The sequence below is a fragment of the Protopterus annectens genome, chromosome 8.part1 (genome assembly GCF_019279795.1).
Source record: "Protopterus annectens isolate FY-2018-M chromosome 8.part1, PAN1.0, whole genome shotgun sequence".
Lineage (NCBI taxonomy): Eukaryota > Metazoa > Chordata > Ceratodontiformes > Protopteridae > Protopterus > Protopterus annectens.
Genome location: NC_056742.1, coordinates 256,042,459 through 256,064,115, shown reverse-complemented (window position 1 = coordinate 256,064,115; position 21,657 = coordinate 256,042,459).

The window sequence follows — 21,657 nt, the reverse complement described above, 5'->3', positions numbered from 1 at the left end:
ATGTACCCAAAGAGTGGTGTACAGCAACAATGGTCCCTCTCCACAAAGGTGGTGCCTCAACGGATCCTGGAAACTATCGCCCCATAAGCCTGACTAGCTTGGTCTGCAAAGCTATGGAAAGGTTCATCATGGACCTCATAAATAAAGATATTGGGGACCTACAGACACTGGATCCTACCTAGTTCGGCTTTGTTAAGGGCAGATCCTGCCTCTTAAACCTGGTCGATTTCTTTGAAACAGTCACCAAGGCCATTGACGAGGGGAAGGTGGTCCACACAGCCTACCTGGACCTCGCAAAAGCCTTCGATACAATACCCCACTTGGGCATTATAGATAAGCTCACCAGCTTAAATATAAACCCCTATGTCACTAGATGGGTTGCAGAACCCACATGGTTAGAATTGCTGGAGCCATGTCAGACTCCAAACCAGCTACAAGTGGCGTCCCACAAGGCTCAGTCCTGGGACCTCTCTTGTTCGGTATATATTTCTCGGAGGTACAGGCCAACATGGAAAGACTGTGGCTGACCAAGTTCATTCGCAGATGACTGCAAACTGGGTGCCATAATTGACTCTCCAGCCAACACAAGCACACTCCAAAAGGGCCGCATAGAAACAGACAACTGGTGCCAGAGCCATGGCCTCAAGCTAAATGCCAAAAAGTGTATAGTCATCCCCTTTGGCAAAAACAAAGTGCCCACAAATTACCACATAGGTGGTAATCCATTAAGTACAGAAGAACTAATTAGGGACCTGGGGACCCAAGTTGATAGCAATCTCTCATTTGACAACCACGTGGCCAAAGTGGTTAGAAGAACATTTTATACAGCCCACCTAATCATGAAGGCATTCACATCTAGATCAGGGGAGGTCATCGTGCCTCTTTACTCATCCCTCATCAGGTCCATGATTGAGTACAATGCCCCTTTTGGGATGTACCTTACCAGACACCTGCAGCAACTGGAAAGACCCCAAAAGTACCTCACCAAGAGGATCAAAGGGCTCAAACAGATGCCATATGCTGCCCGGTTAAAGAAACTCCAGCTCTACTCAGTGGCATACCGCCTGCTCAGAGGCGATCTGTGCATGATGAATAAAGCCATGTCCAACCCGGAATTAATGGACATGCTGCACCTCAGAAAATCCAAATCCAATCGAGCTACATGCTCGAGAGACTTGAACCTCAGCACTGAAATAAATAGGACATGCTGGAGGGACAGATTCATAACCCAGAGGCTCCCTTCACTCTGGAATAAAATCCCAGTCCAGGTTAGGCAGAGTCCCTCATTGACTCTCTTCAAGAGGAATCTTGATGAGTGGATGGGAGATTGTAGGTTCACCCCGGGTATCACTTCTGTGTCACTGTTCGACAGAGGCACAGTATACTAACCTCGAAAAAGGGCATAGCAAAATTAATTTAAAATGGGTGGCGAAAGCCAAACACACTCTGGCTAGGCTTATAAATGCCCTAGGGCAGATAGCCTAGTATGAACCTATGAACCTATGAGTGATTTGTGACAGACAAGTACCAGTAAGAGTGAAAGGGAAGGTCTACAAGAGGGTAGTAAGACCAGCTATGTTATACGGGTTGGAGACAGTGGCATTGACAAAAAGCCAGGAGTTAGAGCTGGATGTGGCAGAGTTAAAGATGTTAAGATTTCCACTGGGTGTGACAAGGGTGGACAGGATTAGGAATAAGTATATTAGAGGGTCAACCCAGGTTGGAAGGTGTCTTGACAAAGCCAGAGAGGCAAGACTACGTTGGTTTGGATATGTGCTGAGGAGGGATGCTGAGTATATTGGGAAACAGATGCTAAGGATGAAGCTACCAAGTAACAGGAAAAGAAGAAGGCCTAAGATAAGGTTTATGGATGTGGTGAGAGAGGACATGCAGGTGGTCGGTGTGACAGAGCAAGATGCAGAGGACAGGAAGAAATGGAAACAGATGATCCGCTGTGGCGACCCCTAACATGAACAGTCACAAGGTGATGATGATGAGTAACCTTAACATTCAGGTCAAGCAAAACATAACACAATGTGTCTGTGAACAAACATATCTATGTGTATGAATGAAATCCGGTCAGAACATTGAATGTTCTGAATATTGATAGTGAAACAAGCAGCCCCAAAAGTTAGAAACACAAAATGCTGAAGATTAAAAACATATTGAAAACATGCTCAAAGCTGGGAAGCAAGCCCTCTGCACCCCCATTTTGGGGGCTACACCCCTTACACGCAACTTTTAAAAGTTTGAATGTCATATGGTCGACACCATATGATCGAACTTTTAAAAGATTAAAAATGTAATAAAAAAATAAACCAAAAAAAAACCTACCTGAATGGTTTAAGCAGGGGGCAAGCACCCCTGCATGCACCACGTGGGGCGGGTGTCCCCATACCCCCGCTCTTTAAATATACCAACTCCGAGATCACACTACAGTGCAGAAAAATAAATCTTCCCTCAGTCGAAACATTCAAACTTTTAAAGGTTCGATCATATGGTGTTGATCATAGGACATTCACACTTTTAAAAGTTCAACAACGTGATATAGACCCCCCCCCTCCACACTCTACTAATTATATACATCACCAGAGTGGGAAAGGGGCAAATACCAAGTCCCCGCTTTACCGTGATCTTGGTGGATATTTTTGTTTTCGGTCTATACTGGTCAGTATTTTACACTTTGATATTCAAAGTGTTTGCTCTTCTGAGTATAACCCATTTTAAATGAATTGTGAATAACAGGAGACTAAATAACATCTTTACTTCCTGAGATCTTCTAAACCAGGAAACAATTGCTTCCTGAGAGGTTTTCTCCTAAAGCCTCTACTGAAAATAAACTTCATTAAATTTATAATATCTGATAAATGATGTGAGTTACAAAAATTGTAAAACTATGATAGCTCTTTGGAAGACACTGAGCTATACACTAGTGTTAGTGTAAAGGTCTGTCTGTAGATGCTGATTTTATATTGCAGATTTATAAAAGAAAAACTGTATTTTGTTTGCCAAAAAATTCTAGATTTATGATCAAACAAATGGTTATTTATATCTGTGTAAGTTTGCAAGATATATACAAGATATTAGTGAAGGAAGTCTTCATCTGTTCAAGAGCTTTGCAATGGAGTATGGCAAGAGGGGATAGCATGCTGCTGTTTGTTGATATTGTTGGATCTATGCAAATTATGCATAGGATAATTTCACAATATTTCAAAACAAGATTAATCTAAAATACTATTTGTTTTAGATGGCAAGTATCACTGGCAACATTGCATACTTAAACATTTTGAATAACATGGCACCATTTCTTCAAGTTCGAATTTCTTAAGGGCGAGACTGTACATTAGCTATTTTTTACTGGATCCTTGAAATATGTACAAGAGTGGTTAAAGATCACTTATGACAAAGTCATTGGAAGGACAGTTACATTTTAGCAGGGGAGTTTAACTGCATAAATAGTACAGAATATAGTACATAATATACAAATAAACAGAAGAATGCTAAAATTCTGGCATCAGCTAAAGCTGGATTAGTAATAATAATTATTATTATTATGTGCATGGTATGCAAACTAAAACTGATAGGATTTATGCCTATACAGATTTACTTAATAAAGTGAATTATTTTAAAACTGTTCTTTGTCCTTTATCTGATCATAATGCACTAAGTATTAGTATATTATTGGATATACGGAAATTTCAGTTTATTTATAGAATCCTAGTCTATATGATGAAATAAAAGAATTTGAAAGTTATCTTAAGGAAAAAAACACATTTTTTTTTATCTTTTAAACATGAAATTGAGGGAATGCTGTTTTGAGATGCTGTGATGAATTCCAAAGTGGTTCGCATGAAAGCGCCAAGCAAGATTTTTTTTTTTTGTCCTTACAACAATAAAAGTTAAATACAAGCTTATTTGTTATTTTGGACCTATTTTCACTTGAAGTTCAGATCTTGGAATTCCTAAAACATCATTTCTTGTTTTTTATGTTTACCAGTTATTTTTTTCTGGGATCTGTTGTTGGTTTTGGTTATTATTTTTTTTTTCTCATTGAATGACAATGGTCAGGTTAGTGAAGTCAGATTATTGAACTTCTTAAAATTGCATATGAAATATAGAATGAGAAGATGGGCTAGTAATGCATTGATAGAGTGGGATAAAGAGCTGTTAGACATACAAAATGAAATACACAAAGTGAGATTTGAATAACAAACAAAGAAATTAGATAATACTTTAGTCATTATAAACTTTTACAAAACATCAATGTTAATGCATAAAGTGGAGATAGGTTTAGAAAAAATTAAATTCCTCAGTTATGCAATGACTTCAAAAAATCTGCATAGATTAATTAATAGAAGTAAAATGTTAAACAAAAAGGCACATCAATAGTATTCAAATTCCTCGGACTAATAACCTTTCTTCAGACACAGCAGGAATGCTTAATATTTAAAAAAATCCATAAGGATCGCAATACAGATAAAATAATAATCCTGATTATTACAAAATTGATAAGTATTTAAAGAAAAAATGTTACTAATAAGCTTAATGACCAAAAAAGCCTATTGCTCTAATAGAAGTTAAAGTAGATTTAAAAAAGTGAAAAATGTTAAAGCACCAGGGTTAGATGGTTTAAGTATAGAATTATATAGTCTCCTTCAGTTAAATATTTTATATTTGCTGAGTGATGCTTTAAGGATAATTCAAAGTGACAAAATAATTCCTCCCCATTGGATTTTTCTGTATGCTCACCTATAGTTAAACAAGGAAAAGATAATAAGTTAGTTTCCTCACATAGACCCATTTCATTATGAAATGTAGATGATAAAATATTTACTTCCAGCTTCACTAAAATATTAAGAGATATGGCAAATTAATTAATAAGGTTCAACTAGGATTTACAGATAATAGATTAATGTATGATAATATAAGAAGGGTAGTAACTATCTTAGATTTAGAAAAAATGAATGGAAAAGAAAGTGGACCTGATTAGCTTAGGTATTAAGAGAGCTTTTCAGTCTGTAGATTGGAACTACTTGTTTAAAACATTAAAAGTGTTTTGATTTCCTGAACAATTTATTGGAATATTAAAAAACTGTATAGAGACTTCTAAGCATATGTTAAAATTGGATCTTAGTTTCTCAAGGAATCACTTTAAACAAAGGCACATAGCAAGGGTGTCCCTTGTCCCCTCTACTGTTTGCATTAACTAGCAAACTCTTACCTAATAGTATAGGAAGCAATGAAAAAATGATGGATTCTTAATTAACAAGGAATATCAATCTAAAATACAGCATTTTGCAGATGGTATTTTACTAACTGTAGGAGATTTAACTTATTTGATCAAAGAAATAGATGAGGAAATTGAAAAATTTCAAGAAGTATCACTACTGAAATTTAACAATAAAACAAACTTTAGTGTTAAATTAATTAGTAGTTATTAAGTTTAAAGATAAATGAAAGTATAACTGGGAAGGAAAACAACTGAAATATTTAGTAAAAATCTATTAAGATGTGAGAAAAATTATTAATAACAATTTTGAAAAAAAAATAATTGAAGTCTTGCTTCCTATTAAAAAATAATGATTTTTTTTACTTTTGAGAATAGGTTAGTATTTATTAAAATGATTGTATTACTCGGGAATATATATGTATTGCATTCAATAGTATTAATACCTGACAAAAAAATTTAAACAACATGGAAAAATGTTAACTTAATTATTGTGATATCCTAGAAAGTTGAGAATTACTTATAGAAATCAGATAAGATTATTGGTGTATGGTGGTATTAGCTTCCCAAATGTAGCACCCATTCTGTTCTGCAAATTTTAACTCTATTACACTCTAGATAGACTCAACTTATACTAGTCAATGGAAAACCATTCAGAAGCAGAATATACTAAATTCTTACAAGCTTGTCAAATATGAGAAATGAGAAATATGTGACAATCCTTTCATCTGGTTAATCAAATTTACTTTAGAAGGAAAGTTGCTTCAATCTTTAGACTCTGCATTTATGAAATCAAGTCTTAAAATAATTAAGAAATATGTTTTTAAAACTCCATTAATAGCAAAATAGAAATGTTTGTGCTTTCCCATTGCACTCACCTCTACATTTAAGGAAATTCATAACAATGTTAAAATGAATTTATTAAAAATGAATGGATTAGTATTATGGTCTGTTTGCTTTGAAAAAGGAAAAGCTAAGTCACCAGAATATTTAATGAAGATTATTAGTTGGTTGGATTTGTTAATCAGTTAATATTATCCATCAGTAAGAATTTAAATGAATTTGTAAATAACGGTGAAGAGGAACAGAGCACTATTGTCTCATTATATGAGTATATGAATGCTATCATCAAAAGTAAATTGACCTATCCCGTCAGTAAGAAATTATATTAATCTTTAGATAATATTGGTGAAGAGGCACAGAACACTACTGCCTCATTATATGAGTATATGAATCCTATTTTCAAAGGTAAATTGACCTACTAAGGAATCTTGTCCAAGTTATGTAAGTTAATTATACATAATAATAATTTTGATGCACAATTCTTGAACTTATTAGATAACAGTGGATTGAGTGATACAATAGATGGTAAGGCTGAAACTTTGTTACTTAAATCAGTTAGTCAAACTTCTTGAACTTTATACTGGAATGTCTTTATGTGGAAATATATACTTAGACTGTTACTAACTATAAAATCTAAGTTTAGTAAAATGACTTTTTCAGTTTTTGTTTGGAGATGTGGTAAAGATGTAAAAGCTGTTGGGACACATGTTTATGGATTGCAAAAAATGAAACGCATGCTTGGAAAAGATAAGCATGATTTTTAAAGGGTTATGGTCTGATAATTGTTGTTTAGTTAGATCAATAGTACATGGATGTTCCATTTCCTGTACCTGTAAAAGCAAATATATATATATATATATATATATATATATATATATATATATATATATATATATATTTTTTTTTTTTTTTTTTTTTGGAGACTTTTGGCATTTGCTAGAAAAGCTATTACAAAAAAATGGAAATCATACTCAGTTCCTATGTTCAAAGAAGGATAACATAACAGACAATATATAGATACCAAGAAATACAGTGCAGCAATACAACAAGAACAAAAATTACATATGCATTAATCAAATGAAATAAATAACTGGCATAAAAAAACAAAAATGAGGTAAATACAAATAGTACAAGTAAGTAGTGATAATATTAACATATCTTTCCCAAGTAACATATTGTAGAATTACTAGTGAGCAGATTAGTCATTGATTAATGAGATGTAGACAGGGCAAGAAAAGAGAGAGAGAAATTTGCAGATTATGGAGTATTTGGGCAGGATCAGGCTTTTGAGTTAAGAAATTGATGCTTGACCTCAGTTTTAAAACAGCTGGAACTAGTGATACTACAAATGAGAGGTGGTAGGCTATTCCAGGCAAGGGACACTGAGTGTTTATTGAGGAGTTTACCAGATGTTTTGTAGGGTTTATAGATGTTAAGAAAGTGCTAGTAGGAATTATAAAGAGACCAAGTTGGGGTATAACAGGATAGTAAGGTAGAAAGGGATGGGCAGGCTAGAGGTTTGTTGAGTAGGGCATAAGTCAGCTGCAGCTGGAAAAGTAGTAAGAGTTGGGGAAATTCTAGCTATTGAAACTGTTTCAGAGCAAGGCAATGGTGGGATTTATAAGGTTGGTTACAGGTGAATCTGGCTATATTATTATAGGACTGTTCGAGTTTGGAGAGGAGGTTAGACTGGAGATGAGTAAGGATAGGGGTGGCATAGAGGAGACATGGAAGGAGGTAGGCTTGGGCAAGGGTGGGTTTGGAGTTGGATGCAAGAAACCTTTTATTCCTGTAGAGAAAACCCAGTTTCTGGTCAGTTTTTTTAATACAGTATTGGATATGAGTGTCGAATTTGAGTTGGGGATCAACTTTAATGAGGGTGTTATCTAGTGACGGAATTATAAAGGTGGATTTAAGATGGTGGAGAGTTTTGGAGAAAGATAGGTGTATAGTTTTTGGGGGTTGAGTATAAGTTGATGCTCTGAGAGCCATTTTTCTACAGATAAGAAAGAGTTTTGGGTGATAGAAAGAAGTATAGAGATGTTATCAGCACAAGAGATGGGAGTAGAGTCATCGGCATATTGTATAAGGAAGGAGGTGTTACAGGAGGAGTAAAGGTGATTTGTGAAGATGTTGAATAAGAGAGGGCCTAGGATTGAGCCTTGAGTGATGCCAGCTTGGATGGGTAGGAAAGGGGAGCAAGCAGTTTGCCATCTGACAGACTGAAGCCTATTTCATAGATAGCTTGAGAACCAGTAGAATAGGAGAGGTTAAAAGATTTACATCAGTAAGCTTAGTAAGTTACTTGATATGGGAGACAATATCAAAAGCTTTAGAGAGTTTGAGAAAGAAGCAAGATACCAAGAGGTGTTTGTCCCTGGCTTCGGCAACAGTGAGATGAAGGATAGGAGGGCAGTGGAGGTACTGTGGTCTGGCCTAAAGCTGTATTGAGTGGGGGTCAGATGAATTTCATTTATAAAGTGATTTAAACGCTGGTTGTGAATGCATTTTTCGAGGATTTTGGATAGAGTTGATAGGATGCCAATGGGTCTATAGTTGGAGGGCCAAGTGGAGTTACCTACTTTGTGAAGTGGAATGGTGTAAAACATTTCCAGATGTTGGGGACAGTAGACTTTTGGATAGATCTATTTATTAGACTAGAGACAGGGTAAGCTATAGATTGAGCAGAAAGTTTAAGAAATGGGGGGGGGGGTTATCAGTAGAGGGAGAACAAGATTTCAGTTTTAGTAGAAGTGACTTGATATAGGCTGTGGAGACCGGGTTGAGAGAAAAAGGGGTTGCATTGCATTTGTAGTGAGTGATGTGAGAGTGGTTGTGGGTTTAGGAAGATTGGGTTAGTTTTTTAATAGATTCAGGGAAGTTTGTATTAAGAAATGTGACAGTTTCTAAGGGAGAGTTATTTGAGTAGGGATTGGGGGTGGTAGGTGCACCTGTATTTAAGATATTATTCATGGAATGCCAGAATTTTTGGGGACTACACTTTTGGGAGAACTAGGGATTATAGAAGTAACTTTTCTTGTCTTTGATGCTTGATCTTTTGGTAGATTTCATAGTTTTTTATATTTTTGTAAGAATATTGCAGATTTAGATTTTAGACATATTTTCCAACTCTTGTCTCTCTCATGAGAGATAGGGTGTTTTTGCTGAACCATACAGTTCTCTGTGACAGTTATCTCAAGAGGAGCTAAAGAGTCAAGTATATCAAGAAATGTGCGATTAAAGTATAGAATGACATCATTAAGAGGGAGGTACTTAAGGAGGCCCAAGTTTATTAAAGCAAGTCTGTTATTGAAGGTTTCAGGGTTGAAAGAAGAAAGTTTGCGACACTCTCTAAAATTGTTTCCCGGTTAGGGGTCGTTACAGCGGATCGCCTGTCTGCTTATGATTGGCAGTAGAGCTTTATGGTGTCGAGTTGCCAGCCCGGCGCCCAACCTTCCACAGAAGGCACACACACATGCACTCACGCCTAGGGCTAGTTTAAAGTGTCCAATCCACCTACAGCATGTCTTTGGGATGTGGGAGGAAACCGGAGCACCTGAAACCCATTATTAAAATTGTGGACTTTAAGTATATGGGAGGAGCAACAGACTAGGGTAGGAAGGTGGTCAATTAAAGAGTTGGGGAGGGAATTGCGGTCATGATATAGGGTGGAGTCAGCAGTAAGAATCCAGTCTAAGATGGGACTGTTGGTATTGTTGAAACGGGTAGGAGTTCTGATGAGTTGATGGAAGTTATGTAGGTTGATTTGTTGAGAGGAAGAGGTAGAGGATAGTTTTTGCCAGTCAATATTTGCATCACCTAGTAGTAAGTTCTCATAAGGGATATTAGCAGAGATCCATGCTAAGATAGATTTGAGGGTGGGAATGTTGTTTCCATGGGGGATGTAGATAGAAGCAATGGCAAGTTTATTTTGGGGGTTAAGGTGACAGTTTAGAAGGAATAGTTCAGCTGGGTGAAAATTATTCAAATATATTGGCAGGGGGTATAGGTTGAGGTGTTTAGAACAGATAAAGAGAGAGGGACAGATTAGGAAGGGTAGGGAGGCTTTTTTGTGGAGTAAAGGAGAAGTGTAGGTTGGGGATGAGTATGAAGTATTAAGATGGGTATGATAGTAAGTAAGTAAAGAGAGGCAGATAAGCAGAATTTAAGTGAGGTAGGGGGGACATGGTCTGAAATAAAATAATGATAGTAAAAGGTGGACAAAGATCAAGGTAAAAGTATGTGAGGGAGAGGTTATTTACTAGGAGAAGAGGAATGAGAAGTAAGATGGGAAGTTGAGTTGAGAGTATTAGGGAGCATTTATTTTGCAAGGTAGAGAGGAGTGCAAAATAAGGGAGAATAGGTAGGTTATGTGTAGCTGGTATAAAAGATTGGAGATATACTTAAATGCAATGGGTCGGGGAAGATAATGAGAGGGAGGAGGATGCTTGAGAGGGCTGGTGGGGTATAGGCACGTATAAACAGTATTGAATAATTATAATATAGGGAAGAGATAGGAAGCTATTTAGAGAGGAGTGGTAGGAAGTGTATAGAGAACAGCTGTGATTGGATAAGTTGCGAGAGTGGGAGGGGCAAGAACCGGGTGTAGACAGTATAAATGTAATGGAAGTGGGGGTGGGTGGGAATGGCAGTAGGGTAGGGCAGCAGAATGAGCCCGAATATAGCAACGATGAACTGAACGGGTTGGACCAGAAATGACATTTGCCACAAAATCAATCAGCAGACCAGGAGGCAAACAGAACGGAGCACACAGTTGGAGTCTGCAGGTAAGCAGAAGAGGTTAGGGACTGAGGGGAGGTGCAGTCAGAGAGGGGCAAGATGTAGTGAAGTAAGCACAGGAGTTAGCAGTTTGAAATAAATACTATTGAAAGGAAACCTCAAACAAAAAATAATAGAGTATAGCTAACTAAGAGATTTGATACTAATGTAGTGACTATCATATTAATACCAGAGAAAAATAAACAGGCAAGTTATTTAAAAAGGAGGTGAGTGTTGGGAAGGGGTCTCAGGTGGTATGCAGGTAACCTTTACAGTAGACAAAGTAAAACTATTTTGTGGAATGAACTTGGAACATACTTTAGATTCAAACTGGGTATGCAGAGGATTGCATGCATTATTCCAGGAGTAGGAGCAGTACATATAAAGAAGGTAGAGGCTGTCTGGAAATGAAGACACTTTGTTCTTATAACCTAGGGAGAGAGGAGGGGGAGACAGTGTGTTGAGTGTTAAAATGAGGGAAATAAATAGCAGTGATGCTATAAGCAACTACTGATAATAGCTAGTGAGGAGTTAGTTGAGATGAAAAACAAAGAAAAACAAAGAAACATAAATAAAACATGCAAATGTTATTATAAGGATAAGGACATCAAAAATGTGAGACTGTAGTTCAGTGATTTACTTCCATTATAACACTTTTACATAGAAATAGTAAGGTATTACCCACGATGTCTTGGTGTTAACAAATCAATTACCGATTAATATGTCTGTTGTAATTCCAGGATCATACAAGTGCAGTTTAGCAGTTGAAATTATTCCAAGTAGCTGAGATATGAGATTAGAGCTAAGCAGAAATTCTATAGTTTAACATTCATTGCATCTGGAATGCCTATTGTATTTTACAAACCATGGTAAGGAGAAGTTCTACAGTTAAACATACATTGCAGCTAGAATGACTATTGAAATTATTCAAGCTATTTTAAGGAGTTATAGCAAAATGGTGATTTCTCTGTAAATGAAGTATGCAGTGCCAATAAACCCATAGTGACTAAGACTGAAATTAAAACAATGGGCTACATTCACATCCACAAGGCTGCTAGTACAATATTTAACACTGAGGAGATGTTATAATGCAGTCATAATGTAAGGTAAATGCCCTATAATGTGATAGCAGGATTCAACAAACACACTATCGTCAGTTATAACAGCCAGAGTTACAAACAGAAATCCACAGAAATATAATAGCAGTATGCATTAGTGCAGTTGCTTTTGAGTAAAATAAAAGGCAGGTAAAGTAGCCTGTTTCAATTTACTTGCGTGGCTTGAGACCAGAAACACTCAGTCAAGCCGTGGCTATCAGAAAATAGATATATAAATGCTTACCAAAGTCCCATACAAAAAATAGCTGCAGAACACAAAACACTTCTAAGTGAAGTAAATGTAGTTTGAATGCTGTAATCAACTGAAACAGTGCTAAAAACAGTCAATTACAGACCTGCACACCACTGAGATGAACTCACAGACTATTAGTAAGACGGAAAGATGGTATAGAAACACTAAGACAGTTTGAAATGCCCAAAAGGATTCTGGGTGAGAAACATTGAAAGAGGGATGTAGGGAAATGTAGTAATTGCAAGAGTGGTTATGGATCAGAAAAAGCGAGAATGGGAAGCAGGGAAATGTAGCAAACACAAGAAAGGAACAGAAAAGAAGGTAAACAAGTATTATGGACCAGAACCATCAGTTGCCACAAAAACAATCAGCAGGCCAGGAGGCAAACAGAACGGACCACACAGTTTGAGTCTGCAGGTAAGTAGAAGAGGTTGGGGAGTGAGCAGAGGTGTAGTCAGAGAAGGGCAAGATGTTGTAGCAAAGTAAGCACAGAGGCTAGCAGTTTGAAATAAATACTGTTGAAAGGAAACCTCAAACAGAAAATAAAAGACTATAGCTAACTAAGAGATTTGATACTGGGGTAGTGACTAACGTATTAATACCAGAGAGGTTAAGGTCTTTTGAGCAAGTAACCTGTGTGCCATTTGATTTGAGAATCTGCAGCATTTCCATTAAAGCTGGGTCATAGATTGCTCTATATTCAAGGCACAGGGTTCCTCTGAGCAGTCTGTATGACACAGAGTAAAGTGACAATGATTTAAGACTGTCCTCATAATTCAGATCTTGAAGACCCAGAATTTTCTTTGTAAGGATCCACTGTTGTCTCTACAATTGCTGCAGCTGTTTGGAAAGGAACAAATGAAAGGGAGAACTGTACTCTATTATTGGCCTGATGAGGGAAGAGTACATGGGAGTTATAACCTCTTTTTTTCTGGAGGCAATGCCCTTACTTATGAGATGAGCAATATTAAATGCCCTTCTTACCACTGTGGAGACATGGTGATTGAAGTTAAGTTTGCTGTCAACCTCTGTGCCCAGATCTCTCACCACTGACTGAGTGCTTAGGGTATTGGTATTGATGTGGCAGTTTGCAGGAACATCACCCTTGCTGAAGGGGATGATAATGCATATTTTTTTGCATTAAGTTTAAGACCATGACTTTGGCACCAGTCGTTAGTCCATGTAAAAGCTTCTTGCAGGATGTTGACATCAACGATTGCTCCCAGTTTGCAGTTATCTACAAACTTTGTCAGCCACAGTTCTTTAGTTTTAGCCTGTACTTTGGAGAAGTAGATTCCAAATAGTAGGGGTCCCTGAATCGATTTCTGTGGAATACCACTGTTTACAGGTCTGCTGGAGGAGGTGGAGTCCCCTATTTTGACCATATGAGTTCTATCATTGAGCCAGTTGGCAACCCACCTGACAATATATGGGTTAATACCCAGCTGGGTGAGTTTATCAATGATGCCCAAGAGGGGGATTGTAACAATGGCCTTAACTAAGTCTAGGTAGGCTGTATGCACAGATGTGCCCTCGTCTGGGGCTTTGGTGACTGTCTCAAAGAAGTCCACCAAGTTTAGCAGGCATGATCTCCCCTTGACAAAGTCAAACTGGAGTGGTCAAGCATTTGGACATTTCCTATATCTTTGTTAATAAGGTCCATGATGATTTATTCCATGGCCTTGCAGATAAGGCTGGTCAGGCTAATGGGTCTATAGTTCCTGGGGTCCATGGATATACCCCCTTTGTGTGAAGGGATGATGGTAGCTGTTTTCCATTCTGCTGAGATGAAGCCACTGGTTAGGCTGTGATTAAAACGTGTGCTCAATGGTGAAACTAATTCCTGTTTTAACACATGTAGAACACAGCCTGGGATGTTGCCTGGTCCCACAGAGGCTGTATTTTTGGCCTTGGAGAGGGCATTTAAGACTTGCTCCTCAGAGATACTAGATGGGGAACAGGTGTTAGGAATGCTTTGGAGTATATGTGGTGTGGACAGGGGAGTGAAGTGAAGATTTCAGTGAACCTATCAGCCAGCAGGTTTGCTATATCCTCAGGTTCTATATATTTAGTACCATTAACTACGAGTTCAGTGCAACTCTGGGCCTTACCTTTGAGGTTATGGATGTAACTAAAGAATGCCTTGTGATTATCCTTAGTTAGGGAAGCTAATTTGGATTCTAGTTAGCTTTGGAGGATTTCACTAGGAGTCTTATTTGCTTGTTTAAATTGAGGAGGGAGTGTTTCCAGTTTTGAGACCATTCCTTCTTACTCTTAGACAGCAATTTCTTTCTCCTGTTGTATACCCTATTAACGTCAGTTGTACACCAGGCATGTTAGTTGTTCCTCGAAGATCTTGCTTTAGTTCTATCAGGCATGGCTGAGCCAATACAATTGTAGGTGCTTGTATAAAGCATTTGTGTATAACTCAGCATATGTGTATGTTCCATCAGTAAGGGGAAGGGCTATGAAGCTATTTATGCCATCACATAACAGGTTGTAATTGGCCGTGGAGCAGTTTTTTAATGTAGTTGTTTTGTGTTATAGTTACTTCTAACAAGACTGATTTGTGGTCAGATCTCACCACTGATGGCCACACACTGGGGGTGGTGCAGCAGTCCCCCATGCTGGTGAGCACCAGGTCCAGGATGTTTGAGCTCTTTCTGGGTGTGTCAATGAGCTGGTCCAGAGCATTGGAGTTAACAAAGTCCAGGAACCTTTGGGCAAGTGAGTTAGAACACGTACAATGTACCCAGTCTATGGACGGATAATTAAAGTCACTCAAAACCAGGGTATTTGGTTGTATCTTGATTGACTCAAGTAGATCCAAGTAGGCTGAGTGGATGTCCTGATTCATGTAGGGGGTTTTATAGCTGGCAATGACCAGAAGAGGGATCTTACCTACAGTCAATTGCACCTGAAGCAATTCAAGGGAATCGTGCTGTTTAACCAATCTGGAGGTGTATTTATCTTTAATGAATATTAATACATCACCTCCTTTAGTTCTAATGCTTTCAGTTTGTGGTCTGAACATGTGAAAGGAAATGTAACCTGATATAGCTAGGGTGCTCCCCACAGCCTTAAACCAGGTCTCAATGACTGCACAAATGTCAGTATCTTCCAGGGTAAGGACTGCTTCCAGTGAGTGCAGTTTCCTGTTTAGACTCCTAGCATTTAGAAGCATAACTTTGAGGTTGTTTTTAGATAGCATTTCTACATCAGGAGTTTTGTTCTTGTGACATTGCCTAAAAAGGCACTAAGGGGATGGCAAGAGCCTTAGTCAGTAACTGAAATCCCACGGGGTGACAGATAAAGACCATCTCTGGCAAAGCATTGAGGTCTGTCGACCATGTCATCCCATGCTGACAGATACTGGATCTCCTTTGAATGACAACAGAAACTAAGACAGTTGTTGAAGTCAGTCATTTTTTACTTGTATTGAGGTGTCATCATAGGCAAAGGTAAAATGCTGCTTAAGGCTAGGGACACACCTACCTGAGGCACATAATCTGAGAGCTCAGTCATGCCTCCCTTTATATAGTCCAGTGAGGTACTTCTCAAGTCATTCACACCAACATGGATTATGACATGTGTAATGTGGTGGATACTGGCACCTGACAGACAGCTGACTGTGAACTTTTCCTTATCCACCCTGGTGAGAGGGACCTCTGTGTGTCTCACAATTGAGTCACCAATGACTAAGATGTTTGATTTTGTGTTATGCCTTAGGAGCTTGACTGGTGAGACAGTGGTGTGTGATATATTATGTGTACTATGTTCTGCAGATGATGTATTATGTGAACCATACTTGTGTTTGTGTTTTGGAGGTCTCTGATGTTTAGGTAAGTGTCTTGTAAGGACCTCCGCATATGTAGGTTTATGTGTTGTTGGTTTGGTAGGTGCAGGAGGTGAGGTGTGCATACTTACAATATGCTTAATATCACATGGACTGACTAATGAGTGAGTGAGTGAGCCTGGATTCTATGCTCTTGATATAGAGGCACCTCTCACATAATCAATGTGTGTGGACTAGAAGTGAGTTGTCAGTGTACATGAAGCAATTCCTACATTGCCTCAGGATGCCCATGTTGACCAAGCTGGCTGGAGAAACTGTGGGAAACTGTCTGTCCATAATGCTAGGTAAGTTGATAAGTGCTCAGAATACTGGGAGAGGACAGGAAGAAACAGGTAAGTATAGGACAGGAGAAGTAGACCAAAAATACAAAGGGCTAGGGCTAGGATCTGTGTCGGTACCTCAAGAGCTTCGCTGAATGTATTACCTGTCAGTGAGGGACAATCATGAGAACTCAATGGTGCGCCAGCAGAGTACTAAGGGAAACTTTGCAGGCAAAAGTGTTTGCATCTATAACCAGCAACAGTGCCCACCACTGCAGGGCATTGCAAGATGCACAAATCAGGTGTTATGTAGCAAACTAGCACAAACTGATATAAACAAATTAACCAATAAAAAAGCTCAAAAGTGAGCCTTGTTCCAGCAACCTTCAATCAGATGAGCTCTAACTGCGCATTCCTGCCATTGGGATGCAAGGGAACCCTCTCCAACAAAATATGGCCTTGTTTAGGCTCAAGTTATACAAACAGAACTAGATTCAGTGAGTCTGAATCTAGTATATGCTGCAGCAAGCAAACTACAACAATTCAAAAAAAAAAAACAAAACAGTCAAAATAAGCAGGTACAATAAGCCCTCTCCTCCCACAAGAGTGTAGACTACAAACATTCTTAATGCAAAATAACTAGCCTAAAGCCCAAGTACTTAAAACATAACCAAGACACTTTTAGAATAACAGACAGATTAAGTTTTCAACCAGTAATTCCCAACTTAGAAGGATGTGAGCTACCACTCCTGCCACGAGAGTTGTATACCACAAACCTTCCTAGTGTAAAACAACTGGCAAGAAGCCCAAGTACTTAAACTAAAAGGCTTAGATTAGCAGTTACAATTTAATCAGGCTACTAACAAGAAGTAATAAATGCAGCAGAATAAATGCAATTGAACTCTTAAGAACAAGCGGCAAAAGCAAACTAAAGTAATAAAGTAGGAAGAAACACATACAATAAAAGCAGCTGAAAAAAGTGCAGTTTTTTTTTTTCTTTTTTTTCTTTTTTAGGTTAAGTGGGAAGGGTGGAAAAGATAATTCATGGTTGAGAAACTAAGGGGGTGGGCCTTCCAAATGATCTTTCTGTACTCAGAATGAGCTGATGAGAAATCCATGACTCTTAATGTGTTAATTGTACAAGATTACCTTGATGATTTACTGTATTCCTAACATTGATTAACAGAATGATATTTTGAATTTTCATCTATCTGTGTGTGTGTGTGTGTGTGTGTGTGTGTGTGTGTGTGTGTGTGTCTGTCTATCTCTCTCTCTGTGTAAAGATATTTAATAGTTTTCGGAGCATTTTATAAAACCAGTTAGAAAGCCAGTTTTGTAAACTAGTGAACCCCAACACTCAGTTTTATTTACCAGGAACAAAAAAATAATGATCTTCTTCAGCTCAGGTGATAACATTAATAAGGGCAAATGGTTCTTGTAAACATTTCTTTCAGGAAATAAGATGTCTCAACAGTTGGTGTAGGCACTTTCATAGTTCAACACACTGACACACTTCGCATTGTTAATTGTCTTTCAGACAAACAGCTCTGTACTTACAGACAAGCACAATCTCCTCTAGTACCCAGCTTTAGCAGACTTTATAACATAATGACAGAGTCACATTCAAGTTCATTTCCTCACTCAACAGAACAGTTTCTCAAACCACTGGTAACACTTCCTCCAGTACATGGGACTAAAATACCTTCCAGTTCCATTTCGGCCCCTAGAGACGCCTCAGCTCTCTCTTCAGGAATCTACTATTTCTAGCATGAGCAACCAGTTTGTATTCTGAATGGAACTTTCTCCATTTTGTTATTGTTGGTGCCCTTTCTGTATTTGCTTAAAATTGAGCAATCTTTATAGCTATTACTACGCTGCTAAATAGATATGTATGAATCAATTAATATTCACAAAGCCAAAAAGACAAAAGGCAGCAAAGCATCAAAGCCTTTTTCACCAAAACACCAGAATGATCTTTAGCAGGAGTTGTGTAAAGTGGCAACACCTGTCTAATTTGCAGAACCCAACCACAATCATCAAATTAAGATTTAACATGAGTCCTGCATGTGTATAAGTTTTATCTTCAATGCAGACCCAGCAAAATAAACCTTTGATAGCCAGTTGATGATTTGTAAGTCTGACAAAACAGAGCATAATAGTGTATATTGATCTAGCAGCTGGTGCAGAGGTTAAGGTATAATAGAGATGTAGTCCCTGTGTTACAGGATTTGATTTTTTCAACACTCATTTGTATACTGTGTGACCTTGAACAAGTCAGTTAACCAGACATTGCTCTTGGGTCACCCCTGAAAAGGGACTTTGTGTCCAGTAGGCCTATCTGTTTAACAAATAAGACTATTTTATATATATATATATATATATATATATATATATATATATATATATATATAATGTGTGTGTGTGTGTGTGTGTGTGTGTGTGTGCGTGTGTGCGTGTGCGCGTGTGTGCCTGTGTGCGTGTCTGCACGTGTGTGTGTGTGTGTGTGTGTGTGTGTGTGTGTGTGTGTGTGTGTGTGTGTGTGCGTGTGTGTGCGTGTGTGTTTGTGTGTGCGTGTGTGCTTTTCCTGAATATATTTGCTCTTGTTTGTTTCCTCACTACACATTGTAACAGTATATTTTAGATCGTTGGGTATTCATTCCTTCTGAGGTCATGGCTTTGCAGACAAGAGAAAATAATGTTTTGTATGTTTTTTTTTTTTTTTTTTTTTTTTTACTTTTTTTCCTTAATTTCTAATGACTGCTCTTTCTTTGAGTTTCCGTTACCTTGGAGTTAGAATAATGAAGTAAGTGCAGTCTGATGCTTTCGTGTCTGAGAAATCCATTCAGATTTCAGTAGTTTCCATTTTTTTTTCTTGCACACTGTTACCTTGGGTACTACTGACATTGAAACAATATTTACATACTTGATGAAGTAGTCGTGTGCAGTTTAGGAACTGAGCTTTCACTGGAGATGCATTAGTGTGGTTTGCTGGAAACTGTTCTCCTTCAAGTCTGCTTCAGCTGAATACATACAGGAAGTGTTGGCAACATTTTTCACATGCAGTGTGAGTAGAGGCAGTGATGGATAGGTGTTCAGAAGAATCTCTCCTTTTAGTTCAGTTTTGTATATTTTCCTCAAGTACCTTTATTGTTCATGAGATAATCTTTGCTGGCTGCCTGAAATACTCTAAAAGCACTATTTTTTGGATTTAGATAACGCGTCACTACCAGTTTGAAAACGTTTGAGTAGAGGCACGTTGTTAGTGAAATGTGGTGCTGATCCAGTTAAACCTCTTACTGCTGTGTTTTATAGATATAACTTTTTTTCTGCAGAAGTGAGCAAGTAGAAAAGTGCTGCTCTGTTGTTGGACTGGAAAGACATTCCTGTGAGGCTTCCATTATTTTGCTTTTAGATGCAGGCTTTATAAATTAGATGCACATATTTTACTAAGATAATAAAAACCGTAAGTCAAAGGACAATCTCACCATGTAAGGTCACTGAATGAATTACAGTTTTAATAACAGTTGTAATTAATGTAATACTTTTATGATGATCCTTAGGAATTTTAATAATAGATGCTTAAAGACTTTGTGAACAGACAGTCAAAGCAAAATTAGATTTTTCTTTAGGAAGCTTTTATATGTATAATGAAATGTAGAATTGTATGTGTTTTCTCACATAATAAAGTCTGCAATTAAAATGAACCTGATGCTGCTTTGCTGTTCATTACAAATGTGTTTCACACTCACTGCACAGATTTGAACTGTTTCTCTGCATTTGCATTATATTTTTGGAACACTATTTGGCACTGCTATATGGCATAGATGAAAGATACTTCTGCATGTATATTCAAAACTATTTTTTTATTTATGTATGGATATTTGTATATCAATATATATATATATATATATATATATATATATATATATATATATATATATATAAATAGGGGTCTATATTATATTTTCGAAAGTTTCAAACATCAAACACCATATGGTCAACACCATATGAGTGATGCTTGAAATTTCGAAAATGTAATAAAAAAATAAAAATAAAAAAATTATACTTACCTAAATGCTGTAGGCAGGGTGGCAAGCTCCGCCCCCCACACCCCCGCTACTTAGATATTCCTACTCCAAGATCGCACTGAAGTAAAGGGAAAATATTCCCTATGGCAATTTCCATGTTATGAGCGATGTTTCGAACAAATTGGGTTCGCTCAGTATGCGTTCGCCATTTACAATTTTCGATCACGCAATAGGAACCCATACATATATATATATATATATATATATATATATATATATATATATATATAGTGGAATGTTGAAGTCAAGGAACTTGAATGGATAATTAGGCTGCAAGACAACATAGGTAATGGCATTAATGATAAAATTTGCATTAAACCAGTACTAACGGATAGAGGCATTAAATAACAGTGGCTAGATAATTATGCAGTTTATCATGTATTCTATGTATTCTGAATGCTTTTCTTTAGATAATATATGTTTTTATAATATGTATATGCATTTTTAGATAGACCCAGGTACTAGGTAAATGTTTTTGATATCTTCTTTGATGTGTATTCATTATTTTTGTAGCCTATATGTACTACTAGATGAATGTATTAGGTGCAAGATGCTTTCCATGCAGTTTTACATTTTGGATTTACTTAGGGTCAATGAATTTGGCTATGTGCGTTTAAGCTAATTAGTTTGTTAATTGATTGATTACCCAGCTTGAAGATATATAAACTACCAATTTTGATGTAAGTTTTGTCTGATGTAGTAGCCTTGAGCTACGAAAGTGCTAGTAGCTGTGGTCTGGAGCCTCCTTTGTTGCTCTACATTGTATTTTTTATTTATGTATGGATATTTGTATATTTATCTATATATATAAATATATATATATCTGTATGGATCTACCTTTAAATAAAGACTCCCATAACATCGAAATGCAAATATCAAGATCAAAACAAAAAAAAACAAAATACTGACAATTCACAAAACTGAAGCTCACAATATTGAATCCCAAAACCACAAAACAAACTACTGAAGCCTGAAATTTAGTAGGGGACTACACTTCTACTGCACCCCCCACACCAACTCCAATAAAGTAAATCAGAGACCTGCATTATTTCCATCTAAACCTGCCTTCCACAGCAGCACATACCAGACTATCTCTCCAATATTGCAGTACATTCCTGACAACAAAACAGAAACACTATAATTTCTTAACTGTACACCTGCCTTTCACAACAACAAATACAGTCCTGATACAACCTATATTTATTTTAAATAATATACACTTACCAAAACATCTCCAGAAACAAAACAAGCAGT